At 44.0% G+C, this 16636-nt stretch overlaps 2 pseudogenes; one reads left to right on the top strand and one right to left on the bottom strand.

Annotated features, from left to right (window-relative positions):
* The first annotated feature begins 1090 nt into the window (after positions 1 to 1090).
* Positions 1091 to 16636, top strand: part of LOC111970578 (voltage-gated potassium channel subunit beta-2-like) — a 105515-nt pseudogene continuing 89969 nt past the window's right edge.
* LOC111970009 (small ribosomal subunit protein bS16m-like) overlaps positions 2460 to 16636 on the bottom strand; it is a 59139-nt pseudogene continuing 44962 nt past the window's right edge.

Here is a 16636-nt window from a genome sequence, read left to right as displayed (position 1 = left end):
ACACAGCCATCTTCATCTGGCCATCATGACGCCATCATCATCATCATCACCTTGTAGGAGAAGGGACCAGCTAGACAGGCAGCGTCAGGTAGGCAGGGGCTTTTGTTCCGTCCTGCCTGGCATGATTGAAGTGGTGTGACCAGATGGCATTAAATGAGTCCTTGAAAAGGGGACACCTCATTTTCTGTGTCTGTGATTGATGTGAGGAGAAAGTCACCTTCACGTCCTCAGCATTACCACATCTGTTTCTATTACAGCAGACCAGCGACGGCTCATGGCTGGCTCGCTCACGTGGTTACTGTAGCAGTGCAGTCCTATGTAAACTATAATGTAGAGCAGGGCTGTCCAACTCATTTTGCCCTGCAGGCTGCATTCAGTCTTCACCGAGGTCCAGAGGGACGCACTGAATTAAAAAAATATTTTCTTGCTGTCAAAATGTGCCTAGTTTTCGTTTTTTTTTGGTGCTGCTTTACTGTTGTTAGCAAGCTGGACAAAGTGAAAAGACTAAATGTAGGTTGATTATCATTTCTACACAGTTTTAGATTTGGTTATAGGCATAAAAATTATACCCACCCCCTTTAAAAAATATATTTTTAAATATTTTAATCAAACCTCCCATCAGCTGCACTGAATCGTCTGGATCGGGCCCGCAGGCCATATGTTTCACACCCCTGATGTAGAGGGAAATGGTACATAGAGTACAGTAGGTAATGCAAATGGGACGTTTTATTCTCCAAATGGGACGTTTTATTCTCTTATTCTTCTTCTGTAGTCATCCTCCACTCCTCCCTCAGCCCCCAGCTGCCCAGCTCTCTTCTCCTGTTTTAGCCCCTTACTTCAGCAGTGCTGTCCTGCTTGGGCAAAGACTGTTGAGTTTCATAGAAACTAGTCGCCCCGAGCACACGCATACGACAAGGGTAGGATGACGATGTGTGAGGACACCCATAACTTTGTGTGTGAACGTGTTTAAAGTGGGTCTGAGTGTGTGAACGTGTGTATAACATGTGATCAGACAAGTGGCTCTGATTGGCCAAATTTATTCCCCTGTAGTTTACAAAACAATAGTTAACATCCCCAGTTACAGCCCACTGAGCCCAGATGGCAGTCTTATTGGTCTGACCACCTTACTTATTTATTCAAGCTGCTGCCTGTGAGACCACAGTGAGGGAATGGTGCCATCTAGTGGCTGGTGAAGAGCAGTGACATCTTGAAAGAACTATTTGACACAAAAAAAGGAATACTGAAATCAGAATGGATAAGAAAGAAAGTTGTCTCTCTCCTTATCACTATAACCACACAGAAGATATACCAGTGTACAGACTGTTTACTCTCTCTATCCCCTCCAGAAGCCCAGTTTGTTGAGAGACAGTCCCCTGTTTTCCTGGTGAGAGAGAGACCCTTCGGCAGACTGGCCATACCCCCACCCTCCCGTCTCCATGTATCCTGAATCTACCACAGACTCACCTGCCCGCCTCTCCCGACAGACTGGCTCACCGGGCATGATCTACAAGTGAGTACACACACACAAACACACATTCAACGTGGCCTGTGTATGGGATCTCATGGTGCATGCAGTTAATTTCTCCAGCCTGATAAAAATGAAATGTCCATACTTCATGAGTCATGCTACTTCCATTCTATTCAGAACAAGCAGTCATGTACCTACTCGTGTCATCCCCAATCCTTTGTAATACAAAAAAATAGATCATCAGTAAGCTTGTAGTGGAAACACTTGTTTCTGTTCTCTCATTGGTTCAAGCACAGCCCCTTTCCTGCTGTTCCACATGCCACTAGCATGTGGCACCAGAGAACCATTTGTTTAGTGTTACTTTCAGATATAATTGACAGTATTTTACCTGTACATTTTTTTTGCCAATGTTTATTTTACACATTTTTACCACTTTCTTGCCGGTATTCACTTTTTATACATCCCGTAGGGTTTCGTTAGCCAATAACTGCCGGCTTTTGGCCGATTAAATAAATGAAAAGCCGTTAAATTAAATTGTAGCCTGCCAAATTGTCCAGGGCTGCCCTGCTGTTGAGGGTAGATAGAGAGGGAGAGAGGAGCCTTGGCCTAGGTTATTGTTCAATGCGAAGATGGAGACTATTTTTCATTGGCGTAAAATGAAAGTTAGAGAATTTGCCTATAGTGAAAAGCCTACAAGGCAGGGCTCCAGACTGCGACCATTTAGTTGCATGTTGCCACCCTGTGACTTGGAGTGCGAGTAATAAAAGGTATCGGTCACATAGGTGCGTGCTTCACATTCAAAACGTCCTATTTTTTAGGAGGCTGCAAAACATCCTATTTTTTTGGGAGGCTAAAACCATGATTTGGTCAAACAGTAAATTACATTATCCTCATGAGTCCTGTAATGAATATTTCTGCCTGCCTGCCTGCCCATGTACTTGTTTCACTGGGTGTCAGAGTCTATCTAAAAGATAGCGAAGGAGTCAGGCGCAGGACACAGATAAGAGTAACAATCACTGATTTACTCAATCCAAAACGTAACAAAATCCCGTTCCAAACAAGGACAAAACAGGACTCAAAATACAACACACTGGAATACACAAAAGAGAATCACGCACAAAACAGAAAGGGAAACCAGAGGGTTAAATAAGGAACATAATTATGAGATGGGAACCAGGTGTGTAAACAGAAAAAACAAAAGGAAAAATGAAACATGGATCGGTGGCGGCTAGAAAGCCGGTGACGTCGACCGCCGAACGCCGCCCGAACAAGGAGAGGGAACAACTTCGGTGGAAGTCGTGACACTGGGGCCTGCGAAAGAAAAGTGTTCTGATTGTACAACATAAAAAAATCTAATTGCGGGGTAAACACAGTTATCTTGATGTCACAGATGGAGAGAGGATGTTCTCAGCTTTCTGTAGGTATACTTTTATTTCTCAACTATCAATTTTGAGATCAATAGCAACTATTTTGCAAACTAGGTATTTGATATGGCTTTGAGATACTGAGCGCGCAAAATTACATTGGCCATTGGGTTGCATTGGCCTCAATGGGCGGTAGGCTACAACTGCAAAGTTGTTTTGGGGGGGCGTGTACGTTAGATTAATACATGGCTACTAGCAGTGGGTATTATCTCAAGTTAGTGATCTAGCTAATGTGTTTTGAGTTTCCACTTACTCAGGTGATGAATTATCCCCAAATAACAATATGCCTATGATGTTAGAGCACAAAGATATGCAGACAAATTCATCTCTATTGAACAAAAACATCTAAAAATGATGGAGCCCTATTTTAACTGTAAAATATAACAACAATAAGAAATATTTCCACATAAAATGCATGACAATCACTGGATTAGATTGCACATTAAAATCCATTGTAATAAATGGCCTGAATTGATGCGATAACGATAAATAGAACGACAAGTTTCTAACAATGTGCAACATTATTATAATTGTTTTGTTGGTATAAGCGTTTATCCCGCTTACACTACTGTTGCCAATGAAAACAGTATGAAAGCACACATTTACCGGTATAAATAAAACATTTTCATTTATATTTTCATAAGCGAATTCATAATTTCTCATATTTTGGTTGCTATAGAAGTCTTTCGTTCGATTAGTTGTATGTTTTGCCTTATCGCCAGTTTTGCCTTATCGCCAGTTTTGCCTTCTCGCCAGTTTTGCCTTCTCGCCAGTTTTGCCTTCTCGACAGTAATGCATTACTTATCGTAATAAACAATATCAAAACAATGCCTGCGATAATTGATCGGTATGGTCAGTGTCCATAATTGTAGGTTTATCGTCCCAGCTCTACTGCATAGCAACCATTATTTGATTGCACAGCAACCATATTTTCCCCAGACTATTTCCTCAGGTGGAATGATAAAATCGTATGAATTTACTTATCAAAATTAAACTGTTTTTGAAAATATGTCAGTCATTGTTTTAATTTGTTGGTAACCGGTTTATAAAAGCAATAATGCACCTGGGGGTTTGTGGTGTATGCGTTGCGTTGTTCCTATGAACAACTCTTAGCCATGGTATGTTGGCCATATACCACACCCCCTCAGGACTTATTGCTTAATTATAACACCAATCGCAAGGGAGAGAATTTTGATGCTTCAGAAATCTCTGCAATCTCTTTTCCCCGTCTATTTCAATCTTTGCCCTTCCCTTCATTTAATATAAAATTGCTTGATATGCGTTCTGCACTCTATAGTATTTTTCCAAGGCAGCTGTGCTCTATGGGTTTCCTCAGAGGTCTCTGTGTGGTTTGCATGCATGACAGATTCACAGATGTACCTCAGATGTCTGAGTGTCAGTGATGGTATTTGGGGTCCAGTTCGTTGCTTGATACACTGAGCTTTCCTATTCCCTGTGAAATGAGGCTTTGTTCTTGCATGCAGCATGTCTTTTACTATGTTGTTCCCCTTACTCTCTTGTGGTTTACGGTCCCCTCCCTTCAGCTACATGTTCATCTAAGCTGTACTCTCTCTTCCTCTCTTCCGCTGACCTCAGCGCACGCTATGGGAGCCCTAAACGACAGCTGCAGTTCTACAGGTATCTCTCTCTCTCTCTCTCTCTCTCTCTCTCTCTCTCTCTCTCTCTCTCTCTCTCTTTCTCTTTCTCTTTCTCTTTCTCTTTCTCTCTCTCTCTGCCTACTGTGGAACCTGGCACTGCCTGCTTTCCTATACTTCTCTATGTCAATCTGTATCATCTGTATCATCCTTTACCAGTCACTGTTGGCCGAGCTAGTAGCCTGATTTTATCTTTGCTGGACACCACATTGTGCTGTTCGCAATGTTGTTCAGAGGCCATATTTGTAGTCTGCATTCCACTCAGTCCAAGACTTTCAAATAGGTATCAAAGTTTTGCATCTAAAAGTGACCTAATACTTTGGTTTCTTGTACTGTACTCAGCCCAGTCCAGTAGTGGGCTATAAGGGTTGTATGTCTTCCTGCTGTTTCAGAGGGGGATCATGTTTTATGGGCTGATCTGGTTATAATACCCCGGACACTGTGGATGCAGGCCAGGGTAATGAGCTCTCTATCAGATTTTGATCTCCAAAACTTCCCTTGCACATTTCTGTCCTTTTATAAGTGTCCCGCTGCTGCCTTGACTCAGAGGGGATCGATCATGGCTTCACACGCTCTCTGTCTGTCTCGCACAGACTGGCTAGCAGTGTGATGGGACACTAAATGGACATGGATGTTTTTTGTGTGTTGACCTTATGTAATCTGAGAACTTTTGATGCATATTTGAGTATGCTATAATGTTTCCCAAGTAGGGTGTCTTCAGCACGCATTCAGTTATATCAAGTTTTTAACCCAGTTAAAAAACCACAGTTTTTGTGGTTTCATAAATGTTTATTTCTGTTTTCTGGGAGGCCTGGGATTCTAGCAGGATGGTAGTTAAGTACAGTGGAAAATACCACACGGTTAATAATCTAATACACTCACTGGTCAGTTTATTAGGTACACCCATCTAGTACCGGGTCAGGTGTACCTAATAAATTGTATATGCCATTTTGCGGACACTTTTATCCAAATCGATTTACAGTCATGCATGCATGCCTTTTATGTATGGTTGGCACCAGCGGGAATCAAACCCATGAGCCTTGTCGTTATAAGCGCCATGCACTACTGACTGAGACACATACTGTAGGACCACATAGTTGCTTCTTTGTTACACTGGTCAAGTAAGACAAAATCACCTCAGCACAATAACACTTTGAGAACAGCATTGGGTGTTTATGTTGCAGTTCATGCTTCGTTATGTCTGGCCATTAGATATCTCAGTCTGTGATGATGATGTAGTCTGGTAGTATTGCGGTCAAGAGGTCACAAGATATGGCGGTTTAATGTTTACAATTTTATACAGCAAGAGGCTTTTAGTATTTCCATCTCTGAACCTCCGTAACCCTTTTACTGTGTCCAGGGGAATTAGGATTTTCCTGTCCGTCGACCCCAAACCTTTCATGTACTCTGTCACTCTGGTATTGATCCAGAAAAATAGGTATTGCAAATGCCGTCTCTTCAACTTTGAGTTTGATACTCCATCAGCACGTACTTCTGGGTTTGCTCAAGTGTCATTGTTTTACTCTCTCATATATCAAATGTGTGTGTAGTACTGTGTAGTGATCCTGATCTTGCTCAGGTGTTATCTTTTCGATATGTATTGCAAAAGATTTCTGACTGGGTGTTTTGGGTAGGCATTTGTGAATAACTTTTTTTCCTGTGTTTGCCCAAACACTTGCTTGGAAACAGTAGATGGCACATTATTTTGTTACAGATCAGTTATAGCCTGACATGTAGCCTAGTCTACCAGAGGTATGATGACTGCTAGACATCCAGACCTCTCCTCATGGCTGACCCTCTGCAGCTGGTGTATTTAAGGGCTACAGTACTTTGACCTGAATACACCAGGTCCTTCTGAGACAGATGTGGAAGAATAGAGCCAGAATAGATCCAATGTACTGTAGCTGAGGTTTTCAGTAATGTAGGCAGTAGAATCCTGTGGTGTAGACTGTACTTGTGTGTGTGCGTGCGTGTGTGTGTGTGTGTGTAAACACACTCAGGCCTCATTATGTTCTGATTGCCTCTTAGTATTCCTTCCCGTGGAACATCAATCTGAGGCTTTTAGCACAAAAGCTTCTGCGAATAATGGCTGATCTTCTACCTGATATTATTTGCTGCGGTTAGCAGAAACAAGCCGGGGCACTAAATGAAAAATGGATTTCCTCCATGAGATCTAACAGTAGGGGGGGGGTGGTATAGGGCAGCGTAAATGAGGTGGGAGGGCACCTTCTCATCCACTAATTGGTTTAGACACTTCCTAGTAAGACACTCCCAGTTTGGGTGGACCTGCTGCATTGCTACAGGCAGTGTGTTTATAAGAGCAGGCTGGCACCTACGACCCCTCATGAGCCGACCACCTAGAAATCGGGTGAGTTTAAGCAAAGACCATCAACCACTGCTTGGGTGTGTTTGAGTATACTGTGTGTGAGGTGTGGTGGCTGGATGAGTGTGTGTTTGTATAGTCTGGAGCGGATGCATGCTGCCTGGCCTCTCGGTCTCTACGGGTGGTGGAGTCCACTGGACTGGGAGGACAGGGAAAGCTGGAGAACTGGAAGAAACCTATGCCCTTGATGGCAAACATGGACAGACTTCAGGACTATTCATCCCTGATCATAGAATCAACCACATGGCTGTTTTGGGGTGATAGAGATGTTGTGAAGCAGTGTCCCATCATGCACTAGTGACTCCTATGGCGGGCAGTGTATGCTGACACGGTCGCCAGGTGTACGGTGTTTCCTCTGACACATTGGTGCTTCTAAGTTAAGCAGGCATTGTGTCAAGAAGCAGTGCAGCTTGGCTAGGTTGTGTTTCGTAGGATGCATAGCTCTTGACCTTTGCCTCTCACGAGTCCATACGGGAGTTGCAGTGATGAGACAAGACTGTAACTACCAATTGGATACCATGAAATTGGGGAGAGAAAAAATATATAATTGTATGTGTCAGTCAATAGACTTTTATGGGATCACAAACCGTTTGCCTTCGGACTTCCTTTGTAGACCTACAGGGCAACATTTCCTGTCTCAGGTGCTGTAGTGCTTACTGTGTTTGTAGTGAACTAAGGCAGTGATGACAGGTTGACAGAACTCCCAGGCTGAAATGGCTAATTTGTCCAAAATTGACATTAGAAATATTACACAGTTGCACTTTGAAAGGTTCTTGTTTAGTGTTTAACCAGAGCGAGGATGTAAGTTTAAAATAGTAATTTGAAACGCTTTACTTGAGATGCTTTACTTGCACTTTTTGGTTGGCTGTAGACTATGGACTGTAGACTATGGACTGTAGACTATGGACTGTAGACTATGGACTGTAGACTATGGACTGTAGACTATGGACCAATAGTTTAATGTTTCTTATTGTTCTGCATTTATTTAAATTGATGTGAAATATGTTGCTTGACTTATCAATTCAAGTCTGCCCTGGCCCCTGGTGCATGTCAATGTCTCCTCCTCGTCCTGCTGTCTCTTATGCAGATATGCCTCTCGCATGTGTCCTCTGGTCCTGCTCCTTAGTTAACCACAAGGTGGTCACCTGAATGCACCCGATCAGTTTTACCCTGCCATTGTGTGCCTGTCATGGGGGGCGGTGCCGTGACTCTGATTACACCATGCATGGCTGTGTGGTACTGCTACCCCGAGCAGAGCAGGAGAGCTCTTTCTTATGGGAGAAGTCAGGTGCTATTTAAGGAGGTGGCCATGTCCTGGTGGCTTCTAGCTCCGTCCCGGCCCCACTTTTCTTTTTCACTGAGCGGTGGGTTGCTGCGGCGACAGCAGGAGTAGGGGGGATGTTTGCGGGAGGGATGACAGGAGGTCAGCCCCCCGGGGTGGCAGTTAGGCGTCAATCCATGTACACTCATTCCGAAAACCTACAGATCCCCAAACCCGCCGGGCAGGGCAGTGGGATACGGAAAAGCAGCAGCGGCGGCAGTGGCAAGATGCTGTCCATGTCATACAGCGAGAGCATGCGGAGCGGCATCAGCCACTACCACTCGGACCAGGGCCTGAACCTACCTCGGCCCACCGACCCAGGGGAGCTGAGGCGCCTCAGGGAGCAGAGGCATGCCGCTCAGGTCAAGAACATGGAGGACTTCCTGAAGATGAACGGCCTGGCCCTGGAGGAGTGTGTGTCCTACCAGACTGGCATGAAGTACAGGTAAGGACCAGGGCACACCTGGAGAGACCTGGGAGACTCAGACTGGTTGGGGCCTGTCTCTTATACACATCTACTGGTGTATAAGAGACAGCACCAGGTAAGGACCAGGGCACACCTGGAGAGACCTGGGAGACTCAGACTGGTTGGGGCTGGGTAGCTGAGACCTAAATCGTGGCTGAGATTGGGCAGTTCAGACTGGTTTTGGGCTGAACAGGTAGCAGGGTGTATTAGCACGCAGCAGAGTGCAGCAGGGTGTATGAACAGAGATGGGGACAGGCATGGGGTGTGAGAAAGGTTCAGTGGAACACCTGAGGCTCAGGCAGAATGGAATTGTGTAGCCTACCTTGTCTCAGTGTGCTAAGGTACTGCTTACGTGATAGCTGTTCACTGAAAAAGGCAGGCAGCGTTTCTCAACCAGTCGAAGTCATGAATCAGCTGGCATCATTTGTATGGATATATACAAAGAAATGTAAATTGAAAAAAGGTCAAACGAAACCAAATGCAGCTAGTTTTCAGTCTTCCCAGCTTCAGTTTGTAGTTATTGTGTTAGTTGTGTTGTTGGCTAGCTTCTCTGAAGAACAGTGTCCTGACGAGGGAGCACATTTTCTATGCCTGGTGAAATCGTACCTCATTAGCTCATTGTTATGGATGTATCCAAATAAATGTCACTAGAAAACAGCTTAAACAAATGCAAATGCAGCTACTTTGTTGTTATTCTAGCTGCACTGTTTGACGTGACTGTAAGTTAGCCGTAGTTGGCAAGCTAGCAAGCAAGGGATAAGAACGTCGCCAGCCAGTATGACAATGGAACAATTAGAAACGGACGACTAGGTCACGTTTCTGGCAACCGAACCGAACGAACGACGAACGCTCAAATGACCAGTTGGCTTGGGTAGCAACCCTAGATTTGTGTCGGGACTATATATTGTCGAAAGATAGTATGAATAAATTCATCAAAATAGCATTTTTAAAGAAAATATGTCAATCATTATTTGAATATGTTGGTAACCCTTGGTATAAAAGTGAAAATGCCCTTGAAGCCGGTGTCTCGGGCCTAACAACACCCGTGCCAATATATCCTCCAAACACAGCCTTCTTGGGCATTATCATTTAAGTATAGGTTAACTAATGTTGCATTAGTGATGTGTTGCTGTTTGCCACCGTCCTCAGTGCAATGTTAGACTGTCCTCTGGACAGAAGGCTCTTACTCCATGGTACTGGCTCTCGTTTTATTTTAATCATCTAGGTCGCTAGCATATTTGCCCAACAAGATGGGAAGGACATACTGTTCCATAAGGATTTACCTGGCCCGTTAAATCTCCCTCAAAGTTGTACCCCTTGATCAGACTCTGCTGAGATCATCCTTCTCTCTCTCGCTCCTCTTCACCACTCTCTCTGTTAGACAAATGGTAGTCACATTACACTGTTCTGAGAAGATACCTTTACCATGTGATAACCTACAACCATACATACGTGTCTTACTCAGTCACACGTGCCCTAATCCTAGACTCTGCGGAGTCTCCAACAACTGGATGTTCCGGTTTTCAGAGGAAATGGAAAGAGCGCATGGGACGTGACTTCTCCTTTTGGACGACACTCCATATGAACTCCTCCTCCACATTTACTGGATTGGTTGAACAGTGCAGAAGAGAACCTCCCCCGACAGTTGTTTTCTCCTCATCAAAACCAGTATGTAGGGGATCTAGTTTCAGGCGTTTCTTTTACGCCTGCTACGTTACTCTAACCCTAACACTAACCTTGACTGTCACAAGTGTAGGTGATATGGTCCTGAGATGCCTGGATGATGAATATTGAATGCATTGCATCTTGAGTCTCAGCACTGTCAGGTATAATAATGTGTGCAGGACGAAGCCATCTGACAGAAGTGTGGTCAACATCCTCAAACAATGAGGAGAGGAGGCCTCTTCATCACTGCATTGTCACTAATGAGATGACAAGGTCTGCAGAGCAGGGGTAGCCTACCTGCTGTTGTTTTGACCCAGTGCATGGATGGCTGTTTTGTCTGAAGACAGGTCTAGCAGCTGTTGTTTTGACGATGGGCAGGGATCTGGTTAGATTCAGTTGGTAGAGCATGGCACTTGCAACGCCAGGATTGTGGGTTCTATTCCCAGGGCCACCAACACATAAAAATGTAAGTCACTTTGGATAAAAGCATCTACTAAATGGCTTATATATATTATTACACAAGGAACTGCCAAAATAAAAGAAACACCAACACAAAGTGTCTTAATAGGGCATTGGGCCACCAGGAGCCAGAACGGTTTCCCTGCACCTTGGCATAGATGTTGCAAGTGTATGGAACTCTATTGGAGGGATGCAACACCATTCTTCCACATTTGGTGTTTTGTTGATGGTGGTGGAAAACGCTGTCCCAGGCGCCGCTCCAGAATCTCTCATAAGTGTTCAATTGGGTTCAAATCAAATCAAACTTTATTAGTCACATGCGCTGAATACAACATGTGTAGACCTTACTGTGAAATGCTTACTTACAAGCCCTTAACCAACAGTTCAGTTCAATAAAGAGTTAAGAAAATATTTACCAAATAAACTAAAGTAAAAAATTATAAAAAGTAACACAATAAAATAACAATAAAGAGGCTATATACAGGGGGTACCGGTACGGAGTCAATGTGCAGGGGTACAGGTGGTTGAGGTAATTTGTACATGTAGGTAGGGGTGAAGTGGGTGTGCATAGATAATAAACAAAACACTGGGGGGGTACAAAACACTGGGGGGGTTGTTAATGTAAATAGTCCAGTGGCCATTTGATTAATTGTTCCGCAGTCTTATGGCTTGGGGATAGAAGCTGTTAAGGAGCATTTTGGTCCTAGACTTGGCGCTCCGGTACAGATTGCCGAGCGGTAGCAGAGAAAACAGTCTATGACTTGGGTGACTGGTGTCTTTGCCAACCTTTTGGGCTTTCCTCTGACACTGCCTATTATACAGGTCCTGGATGGCAGGAAGCTTGGCCCCAGTGATGTACTGGGCCGTACACACTACCCTCTGTAGACCAGGCGGTGATGCAACCTGTCAGGATGCTCTCGATGGTGCAGCTGTAGAACTTTTTGAGGATCTGCGGACCCATGCCAAGTCTTTTCAGTCTCCTGAGGGGGGAAAGGTGTTGTCATGCCCTCTTCACGAATGTCTTGGTGTGTTTGGACTAGAGGTCGACCGATTATGATTTTTCAACACCGATACCGATTACTGGCGGACCATAAAAAGCCGATACCAATTAATCGGCCGATTTATATATATATTTTTTTATTTGTAATAATGACAATTACAACAATACTGAATGAACACGTTTATTTTAACTTAATATAATACATCAATAATATCAATTTAGCCTCAAATAAATAATGAAACATGTTCAATTTGGTTTAAATAATGCAAAAACAAAGTGTTGGAGAAGAAAGTAAAAGTGCAATATGTGCCATGTAAAAAAGCTAACGTTTAAGTTCCTTGCTCAGAACATTAGAACATATGAAAGCTGGTGGTTCCTTTTAACATGAGTCTTCAATATTCCATGGTTGAAGTTTTAGGTTGTAGTTATTTTAGGACTATTTCTCTCTATACCATTTGTATTTCATATATTTTTGACTATTGGATGTTCTAATAGGTGCTTTAGTATTGCCAGTGTAACAGTATAGCTTCCGTCCCTCTCCTCGCCCCTACCTGGGCTCGAACCAGGAACACATCGACAACAGCCACCCTCGAAGCATCATTACCCATCGCTTGCACAGCAAGAGGAACAACTACTTCACGGTCTCAGAGCGAGTGACGTCACCGATTGAAACGCTATTAGCGGCACCCCGCTAACTGGCTAGCCATTTCACATCGGTTACACCAGCTTAATCTCGGGAGTTGATAGGCTTGAAGTCATAAACAGCTCAATGCTTGAAGTACAGTGAAGAGCTGCTGGCAAACGCACGAAAGTGCTGTTTGAATGAATGCTTACGAGCCTGCTGCTGCCTACCACCGCTCAGTCAGACTGCTCTATCAAATATCAAATCATAGACTTAATTATAACATAACACACAGAAATACGAACCTTAGGTCATTAATATGAAATCCGGAAACTATCATCATCTCGAAAACAAGACGTTTATTCTTTCAGTGAAATACGGAACCGTTTCGTATTTTATCCAACGGGTGGCATCCATAAATCTAAATATTCCTGTTACATTGCACAACCTTCAATGTTATGTCATAATTATGTAAAATTCTGGCAAATTAGTTCCCAACGAGCCAGGTGGCCCAAACTGTTGCATATACCCTGACTCTGCGTGCAATGAACGCAAGAGAAGTGACACAATTTCCCTAGTTTAATATTGCCTGCTAACCTGGATTTCTTTTAACTAAATATGCAGGTTTTAAAAAAGATACTTCTGTTTATTGATTTTAAGAAAGGCATTGATGTTTATGGTTAGGTACATTCGTGCAACGATTGTGCTTTTTCCCAATGCGCTTTTGTTGAATCATCCCCAGTTTGGCGAAGTTGGCTGTCTTTGTTAGGAAGATATAGTCTTCACACAGTTCAAAACGAGCCAGGCAGCCCAAACTGCTGCATATACCCTGACTCTGTTGCACAGAAAGCAAGAGAAGTGACATAATTTCCCTAGTTAAAATAAATTCACGTTAGCAGGCAATATTAACTAAATATGCAGGTTTAACAAATATATACTTGTGTATTGATTTTAAGAAAGGCATTGATTTTTATGGTTAGGTACACATTGGTGCAACGACAGTGCTTTTTTCACGAATGCGCTTGTTAAATCACCCGTTTGGCGAAGTAGGCTATGATTCAATGATAAATTAACAGGCACCGCATCGATTATATGCAACGCAGGACAGGCTAGATAAACTAGTGATATCATCATCCATGTGTAGTTAACTAGTGATTATGTTAAGATTGATTGTTTTTTTATATGATACGTTTAATGCTGGCTAGCACCTTACCTTGGCTCCTTGCTGCACTCGCATAACAGGTAGCCAGCCTGCCACGCAGTCTCCCCGTGGAGTGCAATGTAATCGGCCATGATCGGTGCCCAAAAATGCCGATTATCGATTGTTATGAAAACTTGAAATCGGCCCTAATTAATCGGCCATTCAGATTAATCGGTCGACCTCTAGTTTGGACCATGATAGTTGCTGATGTTGACACCAAGGACATGAAACTCTCGACCCGCTCCACTACAGCCCTGTCGATGAGAATGTGGACGTGCTCGGTCCTCCTTTTCCTGTAGTCCACGATCAGCTCCTTTGTCTTGCTCACATTGAGGCAGAGGTTGTTGTCCTGGCACCACATTGCCAGGTCTCTGACCTCCTCCGTATAGGCTGTCTCATCGTTGTCGTGTTAAGGCCTACCACCGTTGTGTCGTCAGCAAACTTAATAATGGTGTTGGAGTTGTGTTTGGCCACGCAGTCATGGGTGAACAAGGAGTACAGTAGGGGACTAAGCACACACCACTGAGGGGCCCCAGTGTTGAGGATCAGCGTGGTAGACGTGTTGTTGCCTACCCTCACCACCTGGGGGCGGCCGTCGAAGTCCAGGATCCAATTGCAGAGGAAGGTGTTTAGTCCCAGGGTCCTGAGCTTTGTGGGCACTATGGTGTTGAACGCTGAGCTGTAGTCAATGAACAGCATTCTCATATACGTTTTCCTTTTGTCCAGGTGGGAAAGGGCAGTGTGGAGTGTGATTGAGATTGCGTAATCTGTGGATTTGTTGGGGCATTATGCGAATTGGAGTTGGTCTAGGGTATCTGGGAGGATGCTGTTGATGTGAGCCATGCCCAACTTTTCAAAGCACTTCATGGCTACTGGCGTGAGTGCTACGGGGCGGTAATCATTTAGGCAGGTTACCTTCGCTTCCTTGGGCACAGGGACTATGGTGGTCTGCTTGTAACATGTAGGTATTACAGACTGGATCAGGGAGAGGTTGAAAATGTCAGTAAAGACACTTGCCAGTTGGTCCACGCATGCTTTGAGTACACGTCCTGGTAATCCATCTGGCCCCGCGGCTTTGTGAATGTTGACCTGTTTAAAGGTCTGGCTCACATCGGCTACTGAGAGCGTTATCACACAGTCATCCAGAACAGCTTTGCTCTCATGCATGCTTCAGTGTTGCTTGCATCAAAGCGAGCATAAAAGGCATTTGGCTCGTCTGGTAGGCTTGCGTCACTGGGCAACTCGCGTCTGGGTTTCCCTTTGTAGTCTGTAATATTTTTCAAACCCTACCACATCCAACGTGCGTCAGAGCCGGTGTAGTGGAATTCAATCTTAATCCTGTATTGACGCTTTGCTTGTTTGATGGTTCTTATAATGGTCCGGATTAGTGTCCCGCTCCTAGAATGCGGCAGCTCTAGCCTTTAGCTCGATGCGGATGTTGACCTGTAATCCATGGCTTCTGGTTGGGATATGTACGTACGGTCATTGTGAGGACGACGTCTTCGATGCACTTATTGATGAAGCCGATGACTGATGTGCTATACTCCTCAATGCCATCGGAAGAATCCCGGAACATATTCCAGTCTGTGCTAGCAAAACAGTCCTGTAGCGTAGCGTCCGCGTCATCTTACCACTTCCGGAAGTCACTGGTCCTTCCTGCTTGTAAGCAGGAATCAGGAGTATAGAATGAGGGTGAGTGCGAGCTTTGTATGTTTTTCTGTGCGTGGAGTAAAGGTGGTCTATAGTTTTTTTCCCTATGGTTGCACATGCTGGTAGAAATTAGGTTTGCCTGCATTAAAGTCCCCGGCTACTAGGAGTGCTGCTTCTGGATGAGCATTTTCTTGATTACTTATGGCCTTACACAGCTGGTTGAGTGCAGTCTTAGTTCCAGCATCGGTTTGTGGTGGTAATAATAATATAGATGAGAACTCTCTTGGTAGATAGAGTACCTTATGATGAGCTGTAGACCACACTATCTCAGGCGAACAATACCTCGAGACTTCTTTAATATTTGACATTGCGCACCAGATGTTATTGATAAATGTACACACACCCCCACCCCTTGTTTTACTAGACGTAGCTTCTCTGTCCTGCCGGTGCATGGAAAATCCCGCCAGCTCTATATTATCCGTGTCGTCATTCAGCCACGACTCGGTGAAACATAAGATATTAAAGTTACAGTTTTTAATGTCCCGTTGGTAGGATAATCTTGATCGTAGATCATCCATTTTATTTTTCAATGATTGCACGTTGGCCAATAGAACGGATGACGGGGGGTATACTCACTTGCCTATGAATTCTCAGCAGGCAGCCCAACCTTTTTCTCCGTCTTTTCTTAATGCAACTGCTGTGTCAGATTTCAAAAAAACTTTACGGAAAAAGCACACCATGCAATAATCTGAGTACGGCGCTCAGAGACCAAAACAGCCAAAAAGATATCCGCCATGTTGTGTAGTCAACATTAGTCAGAAATAGCATTATAAATATTCACTTACCTTTGATGATCTTCATCAGAATGCACTCCCAGGAATCCCAGTTCCACAATAAATGTTTGATTTGTTCGATAAAGTTCATCATTTATGTCCAAATACCTTCCGTTTGGTCCAGCCGAAAGGTCAGACGAAAAGTCCAAAAAGTTCCATTACAGTCCGTAGAAACGTGTCAAGCTAAGTATAGAATCAATCTTTAGGATGTTTTTAACATAAATCTTCAATAATGTTCCAACCGGAGGATTCCTTTGTCTGTAGAAAAGCAATGCAATGCGAGCTACCTCTCACATGGCCACGCGTCACGAGCTCAAAGCATTCTGCCAGACCTCTGACTCATTCCCCTCTCATTCGGCCTCACTTCAAAGTAGAAGCCTCAAACAAAGTTCTAAAGACGGTTGACATCTAGTGGAAGCCTTAGGAAGTGCAACATGACCAATATCCCACTGTATCTTCAATAGGGAATGAGTTGAAAATTGACCAACC

The sequence above is a fragment of the Salvelinus sp. IW2-2015 genome, linkage group LG11, assembly GCF_002910315.2.
Source record: "Salvelinus sp. IW2-2015 linkage group LG11, ASM291031v2, whole genome shotgun sequence".
Classification (NCBI taxonomy): domain Eukaryota; kingdom Metazoa; phylum Chordata; class Actinopteri; order Salmoniformes; family Salmonidae; genus Salvelinus; species Salvelinus sp. IW2-2015.
Note: the sequence above shows the minus strand (reverse complement) of the source record. Positions and strands in the feature narration are given on the sequence as shown.